The 12,204-nt window shown below is 43.5% G+C and overlaps 1 protein-coding gene across 3 annotated transcripts in view; it reads right to left on the bottom strand.

Moving 5' to 3' along the window:
• The window catches only part of rhbdf1a (rhomboid 5 homolog 1a (Drosophila)), a 41,549-nt gene extending 30,162 nt beyond the window's left edge, over window positions 1-11,387 (bottom strand). For all 3 annotated transcript variants that reach the window (XM_015948567.3, XM_015948569.3, XM_015948570.3), the window contains exon 1: window positions 10,426-11,387. The gene's annotated coding sequence lies outside the window, so the exon portion shown is untranslated. The remainder of the gene's footprint in view (window positions 1-10,425) is intronic.
• Window positions 11,388-12,204: the final 817 nt, after the last annotated feature.

Below are 12,204 nucleotides of genomic sequence, written 5' to 3'. Positions count from 1 at the left end.
ACATGCGCTCTGGTTCTGCGACGCGCTCCAAGCCAATCTCCACAACTTCAGCTCGCTGTGCACATATGCGCTGACAGCGAGCTGCGCTGAGCAGTGTCCAGCTCAGATGTTCAGAAGGAAATCTTTTCTTGGGTGATTTAGCTACATCTGCGATGTGTGTAACGAATAAAATGTCAGTTCGTCTGCATGCGTCGGGGTAATTCTTTCTATTCTTTCTCTGTCAAAATAAACGGTCAAATACGGGAACTATCCAGTCAACAGAAGCCCTGCTTTTGACTGTTTTGTTTTCTTGTGAAAATTGTTGGAAAGAGATCAAATTTAACTTGATTACCACCAGAGCCAGTGCGCCGTTATCTCCGTGACGGTAAACGAGGGAAAAACAAATTGATCGGATCCTGCACGTCTTTTAACACATTGGTCAGGATTGACGCACTTTGTTTTCATTTAGTTGTTAAAAAAAAGTCGGGCTCGGGTCGGGCCAGAGAATCCTGAAAACCTTTTCGGACCGGGTCGGGCTGGGGCTCCACCCCCTCGGGCCGGGCCGGACACGGGCTCAGATTTTAGGCCCGTGCAGGGCTCTACCCTGGATTCTCATGTCAGTTCTCTTGTTCGCTCTTCCTTCTTCCATCTCAGGAACATTGCTAAGCTGAGTCCCATTCTGTCCCGCTCTGAACTTGAGACAGTTCTCCACACCTTCATCTCCTCACGCTTAGACTACTGTAACTCTCTTTTCACGTGTCTGAGCAGAACCTCCCTGAACCGTCTACAGGTGGGTCAGAATGCCTGTGCTCGGCTTCTGACCAAGTCCTCCAAACACACCCACATCACCCCGCTTCTCCTCCAGCTTCACTGGCTGCCAGTCAACTTCAGGGTTCATTTCAAGATCCAGATCATTTGCTGCTGTGGCCCCCAGACTCTGGAACTCTCTCCCCCTTAGCCTGAGATCAGTGGGCTCAGTGGTCTCCTTTAAAAAGCAGTTGAAGACTCACCTGTTCAGGCTTTGGTGTGATTGTCAACTGATGCTTCATCACTACCTTCTCCTCATTCAGATCCTCCTACAAATTCTGCCTTTCCCAGGATCCACTGATTGCTTCCTCACATTTTTAATCAATTTTTTTCCTTCTCCCAATTTTATGATATTTTCAATCATTTTTTAATCTCGTTATTTTCTACAGTGGGGTAAAAAAGTATTTAGTCAGCCACCAATTGTGCAAGTTCTCCCACTTAAAATGATGACAGAGGTCAGTAATTTTCATCATAGGTGCACTTCAACTGTGAGAGACAGAATGTGGAAAAAAAATCCATGAATTCACATGGTAGGATTTTTAAAGAATGTATTTGTAAATCAGGGTGGAAAATAAGTATTTGGTCACTTCAAACAAGGAAAATCTCTGGCTCTCACAGACCTGTAACGTCTTCTTTAAGAAGCTTTTCTGTCCTCCACTCGTTACCTGTATTAATGGCACCTGTTTGAACACATTGTCTGTATAAAAGACACCTGTCCACAGCCTCAAACACCCAGACTCCAAACTCCACTATGGCCAAGACCAAAGAGCTTTCGAAGGACACCAGGAAAAGAATTGTAGACCTGCACCAGACTGGGAAGAGTGAATCTACAATAGGCAAGCAGCTTGGTGTGAAAAAATCAACTGTGGGAGCAAGTATCAGAAAATGGAAGACATACAAGACCACTGATAATCTCCCTCGATCTGGGGCTCCATGCAAGATCTCATCCCGTGGGGTCAAAATGATCATGAGAACGGTGAGCAAGAATCCCAGAACCACACGGGGGGGACCTGGTGAATGACCTGCAGAGAGCTGGGACCACAGTAACAAAGGTCACCATCAGTAACACACTACAACGGCAGGGAATCAAATCCTGCAGTGCCAGACGTGTTCCGCTGCTGAAGCCAGTGCATGTCCAGGCCCGTCTGAAGTTTGCCAGAGAGCACATGGATGATACAGAGGAGGATTGGGAGAATGTCATGTGGTCAGATGAAACCAAAGTAGAACTTTTTGGTGTAAACTCAAATCGTCATGTTTGGAGGAAGAAGAATACTGAGTTGCATCCCAAGAACACCATACCTACTGTGAAGCATGGGGGTGGGAACATCATGCTTTGGGGCTGTTTTTCTGCTAAGGGGACAGGACGACTGATCCGTGTTAAGGACAGAATGAATGGGGCCATGTATCGTGAGATTTTGAGCCAAAACCTCCTTCCATCAGTGAGAGCTTTGAAGATGAAACGTGGCTGGGTCTTCCAACACGACAATGATCCCAAACACACCGCCCGGGCAACAAAGGAGTGGCTCCGTAAGAAGCATTTGAAAGTCCTGGAGTGGCCTAGCCAGTCTCCAGACCTCAACCCCATAGAAAATCTGTGGAGGGAGTTGAAAGTCCGTGTTGCTCGGCGACAGCCCCAAAACATCACTGCTCTCGAGAAGATCTGCATGGAGGAATGGGCCAAAATACCAGCTACTGTGTGTGCAAACCTGGTAAAGACTTATAGTAATCGTTTGACCTCTGTTATTGCCAACAAAGGTTATGTTACAAAGTATTGAGTTGCATTTGTTATTGACCAAATACTTATTTTCCACCCTGATTTACAAATAAATTCTTTAAAAATCCTGCCATGTGAATTCATGGATTTTTTTGTCACATTCTGTCTCTCACAGTTGAAGTGTACCTATGATGAAAGTTACTGACCTCTGTCATCATTTTAAGCGGGAGAACTTGCACAATCGGTGGCTGACTAAATACTTTTTTGCCCCACTGTATATTTTACATTTTTGTCTCCTAACAAATCTTGTGATTTTTATCTTGAGAGGCACAATATAGAAGATCGTTTCTTCTTCCTCTTCCAGAGCCGGACTGACTCTGAACAATAACCAGTTGTACACGTACATCCAATAATAACCTTCTGAAATGTCATTGAAATCCATAGTTTATGAGAAATGCTGACGTCTGGCCTGGAGCCAGAAACCACGTTGAGGTGACAGAAACAGACAAGCTTTGCCAATAAAACATTTTTACATTCACGGATCACAAACCCAGGGTTATAATTGTTAGATATTTTAATCATTAAATGTCTGACTAATCCATTAATACGCTCTGTGGTTCTGTTCTTCAATTAAATGAACTTTCATGGGTTGACTCAATCTTTTTGGCAGGGTTGTGATAATGTTTAACCTCTTTGTCTTTAAAGCAGCTTTAAACGCTTTCTAAAGCCTAAAGCTATTAAACTCAAAGCAGAAAAAAAATGATTTTTTGCAAGTTTTAAAAGAAAATTATTAGTTGACTGAATTTCAACGAGGATATTGAAATCTCTAGTATTTCATAATTAAAACTTATAAATCTAAACAGCTTGTTATCACTTTTAACTCTAAAATGATTTTAACCCCTAATGAAGGGCCTTAAGGGCAGCACAAACTTGATCATTACAAATGAACAGATGTGCACATGTGGCCTGCGAGGTGTGTGCAGGGCACATCTGTCTATGAGAGCACAGATGTGGATTTGTGCATAATCTGCAAACAGCAGCTACTTCCACTGAGACCAAAGCACCTTCTAAATCATTTCTTGCAGAGCTTTAGTGAGTAATAAAAGCACAAACGTAATTCTCTGCAGGTAGGAGGATTAAATTTGATTTTAGCGATAACTTTAGCAGAGACCCGTTTAATCTTCAGACCCTCCTCTGGATTAGAGGGAGGGAAAATCATTCTGCCTCCACATACAAATGAGAGGTAATTATAAGAAGCTGTATTTGAATCTCTTCCATCAGCTGTACAGGAAAATGTGTGGGTGAAGCAGAAAGCAAGAGAGGCAATGAGCCATTATTAAAATAAGTCTTGCAAAGTTTTCATCAGGTTGGGGTTGATTTGAGCGACAGATATGTTGATATTCAAAGCGTTCCACTTGCTGCATGTGGTGGGATCACACAGATCCGCCATATGCAAATCAGCCGCTACATGGCCTCTGCCAAATACTGTTAAATGAAAAATGATTAGGTCGGGCCATGCAGAGAGCGACTGATGAAGTTCCTGACATCTTCAATTCACAACAACCTTTAGTAGAAGAGCAGAAAACATGCAGCATGGCACAAAACGCAAAAACTAAGCAATGATTGGGAAAAATATGTGGTGAGATTTGGTTCTTTGTGTCAAAACAAGTGATAAAGAGGTATTTGTGGTGGATTCAGCAGCATAAAAGTCAAACACTAAATGTGTAATATTACAGCAGAGACACATGGTTTGATCATCCTTGCCCAAAGGCTCAAACAGCTTTGGACAGACACTGCATTACACATTACTCTAAGGACGTTACTGGACAACCAAGAGGCGTTTTGTAGCTGGGTTCAGAGAGTTGTAAACCCCAGATAAAGGTTCAGGAAGAAGGAAGACTGATGTCATCCACCAGGGACAACAGATCTGTGGAAAACTCTTGACAAAAGAACAGGAAGACGAGGGCAGGCCCTTTGGGAGAGTCACCGTCCCAGTAAGAGGAAGAACTACTCAAAACTGATGTAACAGAAGAAAATCCACAGGCTCTTCCCCCCCAGGGAGCTGAAGTCGGTTTTTCCCTCAGGTCAAAGTGCACACATGTTGGGACGGCTCCATGCTACATTTATGGCTCCACAGCCCAGAAAATGTTGTAATTGAATCACTGGCGGTGTGTTTGTGAGCAGACATAATTACACAAGTGAACCTTCAAGTAGATTCTCAGTCGTCCAAGACATGGCAAGCCTAAAAAATTATCTACAGATACCCAAAAAGTGACGTGTCTTCAAAACCAATAAGTTAAATAGCTTCAGATTTCATTTTTAGGGAAATTTCTTGAAAGAAACATGTTTCCTTTCTTTAACTACTGACTTAAATCTGTGATTTTGCAGTTTTCTGAGAAAGCATGCCCCACCACAATAGGTTTCCAAAGAGATGCCTTCAATACAAACGGGTGTAACCAATTGTGCAACATAAACGATGAGTTTTATTTCACTTCTTGTGACTTCAGATGGAAAAAAGCATAAACTAGACAGAGTTGTGAAGCAAACGAGACAAAGCATGCTGAGAGTTGGGGAGTAAGGTACCGTATTTTCCGGACTATAAGCCGCTACTTTTTTCCCACGCTTTGAACCATGCGGCTTATAATGAGGTGCGGCTTTACTGAAGATTTTCCTTCACCTGCCAGGAAAACTGCCTGGAAACTACACGTATGAGTTCTTATGTTGCCGCATTTAAGTTGAAGACCATCGATCTGGCAGTAAAGGAGGGAAACAGTGCTGCCACACGTAAGCTTGGCATGAATGAATCCAAGGTTCGGCGCTGGAAACGGCAGCTGGAAGAACTCATTCAAGCCAGCTTCACCCGGGGATGATGACAGCAACACGGACAGCGACACCGACATCGCCACAGAAAATGTATGTGACGAAGCTCTTCTGAGGCTGTTCAACTCCGACACTGAAGAAGAGGACTTTAATGGCTTTAGTGTGCAAGAGGAAGATGAGAGCGAATGACTTTTTCTGGTTGGCAAGTGTGTTTTATTTACTAACCAGGCATGTTTTGTGTGCAGTTTTTATTTTCTAATCGTCCAGGGCTTATTAATGCTGTGTCAGCGCTGTTCTTTTCTTCTAAACATGCAAATTACCGAACGTGTCAGTTCTGTTTTTATTTTTTAACCATCCAGACATATGAATACTTTCAGCGCTGTTTTCTATTCCAAACTTGCAGGCACGTTCACCCGTGTTTAAAATTCGTTTTGTTGAATTAAAACAACAAGGAAAAACCTCCGTGTAGCGTCTTTCTGTCTAATTATCTCATGTTATGGCCGTACATGCGCTGTGCGCCAGAGACCTGCATGTGGCTGCTGCGCCGCGGCTTGTATTCGAGTGTGGCGTGTGTGTGTGTAGAAAAACTTTTTTTTTTGCTGGTGCAGCTTAGATTGAGGTGTGCTCTATAGTCCGGAAATTACGGTACATTCCAAGGTGTAAACAGAGTCTGGCTGGATGCCACACCACTTCCTCTGACTGATACTGTAAAAACATTCCCAACCTACTTGCATTAAACACCGACTATTCAAAAGATGCACCTCACGCATATTCCAGACAATCCCAGTACAGCAAAGAGCCTTTATGCACCAACTAGAAAGAAATATGAGAAAAAGAAAAAAGCCCAACACACACCCTTGTTTCTGGGAAAGCAGCTGGAGTGAATTTGGTGGAAGTGATGCTGCTGAAACTCCCCAGATAAAGCTGTGTGCACTGTCATCCAGGGAACGGTCAACTTAGGGACACAAAGAGGATCCACAGCCTCTGAGTGTGACAAGTGACTGTTCCATAGATAGAGGTGTAGCAGGGGGTGGTGGAGAGGCGTGGGCCAGAAGGCAGGGCTATCCTATTTAAAACAGCACTCAGCCTCGTCGCATCAGGCCGGAGATACTGTATCAGTTAGGGTGGTCCTCCTGACTGGGAATGAGCTGAAGGAAAATGAGCACACACTTCTGCTACAGCAACAGTAAATAAAAGATACAAACGCTCCAAATTCCCTTTATCTGAGCATTTTCTTGCATGCAGTTATGGCCATGAATCTCAGGAAAGCAGCTTGGTTCTCTGCCCTGACTGGCAAGAAAAATGTAGGCCTTTTGGTGTGTGTGTGTGTGTGTGTGTGTGTGTGTGTGTGTGTGTGTGTGTGTGTGTGTGTGTGTGTGTGTGTGTGTGTGTGTGTGTGTGTGTGTGTGTGTGTGTGTGTGTGTGTGTGTGTGTGTGTGTGTGTGTGTGTGTGTGTGTGTGTGCTTAATTGCACATTACTTGTAGTGTGTGTTTATTACTAACAGATGGGTTAAATACAGACATCAGATTAGCATGTGTGCAAATAAACTTTTAAAAGGAAAGAACCTTTTTATTTTCTCAGCTCAAGCGCCCGGCTCTTGGACAGCATCATTAATGTGCCAAATTAAATTATTCTGCAAGAAAATAATTTCATAACAACTCATTTGCATGGCTGTATTTAAATTGTGTGCATGTTTTGAAGCTGGCAAGGGTTAAAATATATGATTATTTCTGCATTTTTTACAGTATAGAATTCTGTTTCAGTGTTGTCAGACCCCACTTCTGAGAGATCCTCACACTCCAGAGAAGATCAAAGGTCAAAGAGTCACTATTGAAGGTCTACGATGAAGGCATCGTGGTGAAATGCACGCTGCATCTCCGACACCGAGTCAGTGACAGCACAACGCCCTGCAACAAACAATCCCAAATTAGATGCATTCCTCCACACTGCAGCCAAATCGTGGCTCTAGATAAATAACTCGTCTTTCCAGAATAAAGTGCATTTTATTTGCAGCCACCTTTTGTGTAAACCTGAACCCCAAAGGCTGCCAGCACATTCTGCAAATGCTGGTTCACATTTGGTTGTCCAGTTCTTGACAGATGAGGTGCTGACTGAGAGAAAGGCAGGGTGGCATGCTGGCAGACGGAAGCCTTGGAGGCTTAGATGTAGCCCTGAAATAGCTCTGCTGCTGCATTACAGCATTACATCACAACTGAATTTATCGTCATAGCTGCCACTGCATCACGCATTCCCAAAGGTGTCACAGCATGGGTGCACCAGTGAAGCTCTGACAAGACGGCGCACACACTTTATGCAGCAGCACCACACGCACACTATTTGCAGCCTTAGGACAAGCATCTCTATAACTATTTTCCTGCACAATTTAATCTCTGCAAGGTGGTGTGTTAGTTACGATATAAAGATGTCATCCACTTCATTATACGCAGTAGACACAAGAGGCAAAACCCCGTTTCTAGTTTTCCACAAACACCTCAACGTTTGACCTGTGATGGAAGAAGAAAACTCTCAGTTCTTTTTTGACAGCTTAGCTAACATCACAGCCACATCAAAGAGGCAGAGGCAGTAGCAGCAAGAGCTTGGTGAAACTTTCTTCCCATCAGACAAACCTGACATGCTTTTCAAGCTCAAGTCTGTTGGAGCACAATTGTGAGATCAGCTGATTCACTTAGTAGGAAGGCATTCATATTGTTTCTCAAGCGGATGAACCAGTTGGTTAACATGTTTGACTTCTCCAGGCGGAGTTGTTGCAGCAGAGGTTTGGAAGTCCACCCAGGAAACAAATATTAACTGTACAGTAGCTGTTTCAACGCGGAGCAGGTTCTTCAAGAAATCACAAATGAATGAACGTCCGATCTAAACGTGTAATTCGGCTTTTATAATCGCTGTCGGCAACCCTGTGTAGACACGGGGTCAAAGGGTGGTCAAAAAGAATAAAAACATCAAAGGGAAAAATGAGTGGGATCATTTCTAACATAAAACAGTCTGAATAAAAACAAAAGAGAGGTTTCAGAGATCCCACTGTTGGCCCTGGGTCAAGAGACGATCTCCAGATCTAATTAAATGTAAAAATATTCAAATGCTCACATATTTTTCAATAATTATCAAGTAATAAATGGAAAAAATAGAATACAGACTGTTGAGGATTATGCTTCAGTCAGCAATAGCTGGCGTCACATGTCCCTGCCAGGGTTATTTTTGGGTTAGGAGGCTGAAAATTTAGGGGAAAGCTGTTACATGCAGCTAAACAACCACCATATTACGCCTGTGTTATAGAGGTCATGTTGAATTAAAAGCCAAGAATCAATTTCAGCTGGTTAGAAATAAATCTAAGCTTCAGACTGCCTGATTTAAGCTTTAAACGAGGGAGTTCTCAACTCGTGATGCCGACGTGTTTTTGGGTTACACAGCCTAAGGTTAAATAGGCAATCATGTGCTCTGCACACATGGAACTGTTCAGCCTCGTGGCGCTCATTCACTGAGAACTCACAGAGAGTTCTGGCCAGGCTAACTGAAGACAACGACCAAGAGTCTAACACGGGACGCCCAAGTCTCGAGCAGGCCTCTAAAGGGTTATTCTTCAATTCAGATTTGTTTCGCAATTTTAAAGACAACTGCACCACCCAGTCAGGCAGATGCAAGACATTTGAGTGATTGCAAAACAAATCTGCTGATTTAGGTGCTGGATGCTTCTGCATGCATGAAAAATATCCAGTGAAGATAAGAGATGAACAAAAGTTGACAGCTTGACCACTGAGCATGAAATCCTGCAGTGTAGTCTATTGGAAGGCAACGCCATGAAGAATTTGTACAGGACTGTGCACTTGGCCAGACAGACACACATCGTGCCATGAGTCATGCAGGAATGACTGGCCCAGTGAACAGCAGCAGCCCCCCCCCCCCCCCCCCCCACACACACACACACAGAGACACACACACAAGCTTAACATTATCCATCTAAACATAAAAGCACACTTATTGGGGGTATTCTCTCCGAGGTCTAGTTGGAGCAGATGCAGTAAGTGAGCATGAGCGCTACTATCACACACCAGGGGTCTGCTTTATTGGTGTGATTACATCACCCCGAGCTATGATCCTCCATGTGATAATGTTTCAGGAACACTGGGCACACAAACCAGGCCATGTGCTCCCATGTTCTGCCTGCCAAAATAAGTCAGCAGTTTCTAATACAGTATGTCTACAGTTTCACTTCGGTCTGTCCAGGTATTGTAGGGCAGCGATGTGTGGGACTTGTCAACAAGGCTGTTGTTTGTTAATGTGTGGGCCGCCTGTGCGGTCATCTCAGAACATCTGACTTCTGGTGAATCACTTTTAGGTTTTTAAACGTTCCCGGAAAATGACCAATTTGGTGATTGTGCCATACGTCACTTTCAGACACAATGCAAAATAAAAATTCAAATAAAAAAGAGCAATGTGTAACATAAATGTTCAAAATAAGAAGTGGTATTGTCTGTTCTTATTTAAACACGTGTTTGAATAAAGATGTGACACTTTGAGTGTGAAGGAGCTCTGTGACGCTGATATTAGCTGATTCACACCAAGAGAGGATGCTGATGATGACCAAGAAGAAGAGGGGCAGTAGCGGGAAGAGGAAGAACAAAGATAAATGAGGTCATACGAAACGCCACATCATGTGTTCCTTGACTTTTCAACGCAGAATAAATCTAAAGTGTTCCTTGTGTGTATAATTTTGGAATTAAGGCTGTCTTTATTTAAAAATAAATAAATAAATGATGTGATTCATCTCACCTTACAGCCCGTTAAGTCCACAGGCGCATGGACGCGTTTAACTCTTTTTATACACACAGTTGGGCCTTAAGGTGGACCTAAACTACAGCTGTTTAAATTACACGCTACAACCATGACAAGTCCTGTACAGACACCTCCGTGATGTTCCGGTCGCTTCCTGCCACCCGAAGCCCCGGTCCCTCCGGTGCTGACCGGTTAATTGGCCGGTAAGTCCTCCTACTCGTACAGCCGCTTCCTCCTCGATCACGACGCGCTCCTTCCGCATGGGCGACAGGACGGAGGGAGGCGGCAGTCACGATGAAAAGACACAACTTACCCTTAATAAGAGCCGCTCCGATGATCTCCAGGAGTAAATCACTTATATCCGGTTTCTGAGGTTACGCTTCTTCCCCTCTCAGGCAGCAGGTCTCTGGCTTGTCACATCATCCCAGTAGAGACGTTCCGATCAATAAAAACGCGTTTCTTTTCCAGCCCGATGATGGTTTTTATGTGATCGCAGGATCCAGTCGGTCCGCTCCTGTTCACCAGAGCAGCAGAGGAAGAGGATGAAGCCGGGGTAGAGCTGCTGTCCGGTCCGGATCCTCTCTCCTACACGGACGGAGCATTTCCACGCCGATCCATGCAGCGACAGGGTTAAGTTCAGTTGTAGCCTTTGGTGGAGAGTCCGCCCCGCCCTGGATCGGAGACAGTCTGTGTGAAGGCGAGCCGAGAAGCGCGCTAACCAATGGGGCAGCAGGCGGGGAGGCGCTGCTTCCCCCGGTTAACGGGAGTGAGAGACATAAGCGATACGATCAGCTACAGCGGGTCCGGGGAACGAAACTTTGAACCCAACCCTCTCCATGTTTACCACAATAAACACCCACAGCATAGTGGAGAAGTGACAGTTAATGTGTATTTACCCAAGTGTTCCAAATGTAGCTTTAAATGACAAAACTGAAATACAATCAACTCTAAAAATACAAAACTGGATCTAAATATCTAGAACGGGGATGTCTAATTATGGTGCACGGGCCATTTATGGCCACCAAAGCCAACAAAAGGGACGATATGCCTTATCAAACACTGGGTAGTTAGTTCCAAATGTTCTACTCTCTTTCTGAACGTTTATAGGTCAATCTTTCTAACATGTTCAGATAAATTTAGTAATTTGATGTTTAAAAATGGAACATGCTTATGAACTATTCACCCCACTTTCAGTGGCAGCTGGTAAATGTTTTTATTATTTTTTTTGATTGTGTACATTTATGCCGTCTGTTTACGGATACGCTAACCACATAATACCACCAGAAGCAGAGTGTGGACTCGAGTCACATGACTTGGACTTGAGTCATTATTTTAATGACTTCTGGCTTGACTTGATAAACTCTATAAAGACTTACGACTTGACTTGGACTTGAACGCCAATGACTTGCGACTTGAATCGACTTGCATCTGTTGACTTGATGATGAGCATATTTGATATTTTAGCACAAAAGTGGCACGACATGGACAAAAATCATTCTTGGTTCTGGGTGTGATCTTGTACTGCTAAATGCAGCAGCACTTTGTTTATAATCATTTTCAGTTTCTGCTTGCTTGAGCAAATAAATGAAGCTTTAAGAAGCTTTATTTCTGGAATTTATTTATTATCATTGTCATTAAATTTAAGTTGGACAGATGACTTTAATATGACTTGAAAATTCAAAGTTAAGGACTTGGACTTGACTTGGACTTCCACATCATTGACTTTGAACTCTACTTGGACTATATTTTCTTTGACTTTGACTTGACTTGAGACTTAACTGGAAAGACTTGTGACTTACTTGTGACTTGCAAAGCAGTGACTTGGTCACACATCTGACCAGAAGACACCAAATGACCATTCTTATGATGGTACGTCACACTGAGGTGATTCCTGTCTGTCTAGTGCTTTTTTACCTGCTGGAGTGTTTAGAATCAGAAGGGTTTTATTGCCATATATGTGAGAGTCCCAGCATTAGCAAAGTGCTGCGGTACTTGGTGCAAGAAAATAATGACAACAATTAAGAAATAACCACATTGAAATAATAATAACATAGGGAGGCAATAATTAAAGAAGCGGCTACCAACAACAGGT

This window comes from Nothobranchius furzeri, chromosome 5 (genome assembly GCF_043380555.1).
Source record: "Nothobranchius furzeri strain GRZ-AD chromosome 5, NfurGRZ-RIMD1, whole genome shotgun sequence".
Taxonomy (NCBI): Eukaryota; Metazoa; Chordata; class Actinopteri; order Cyprinodontiformes; family Nothobranchiidae; genus Nothobranchius; species Nothobranchius furzeri.
This window is presented reverse-complemented; position numbering and strand designations above follow the sequence as displayed.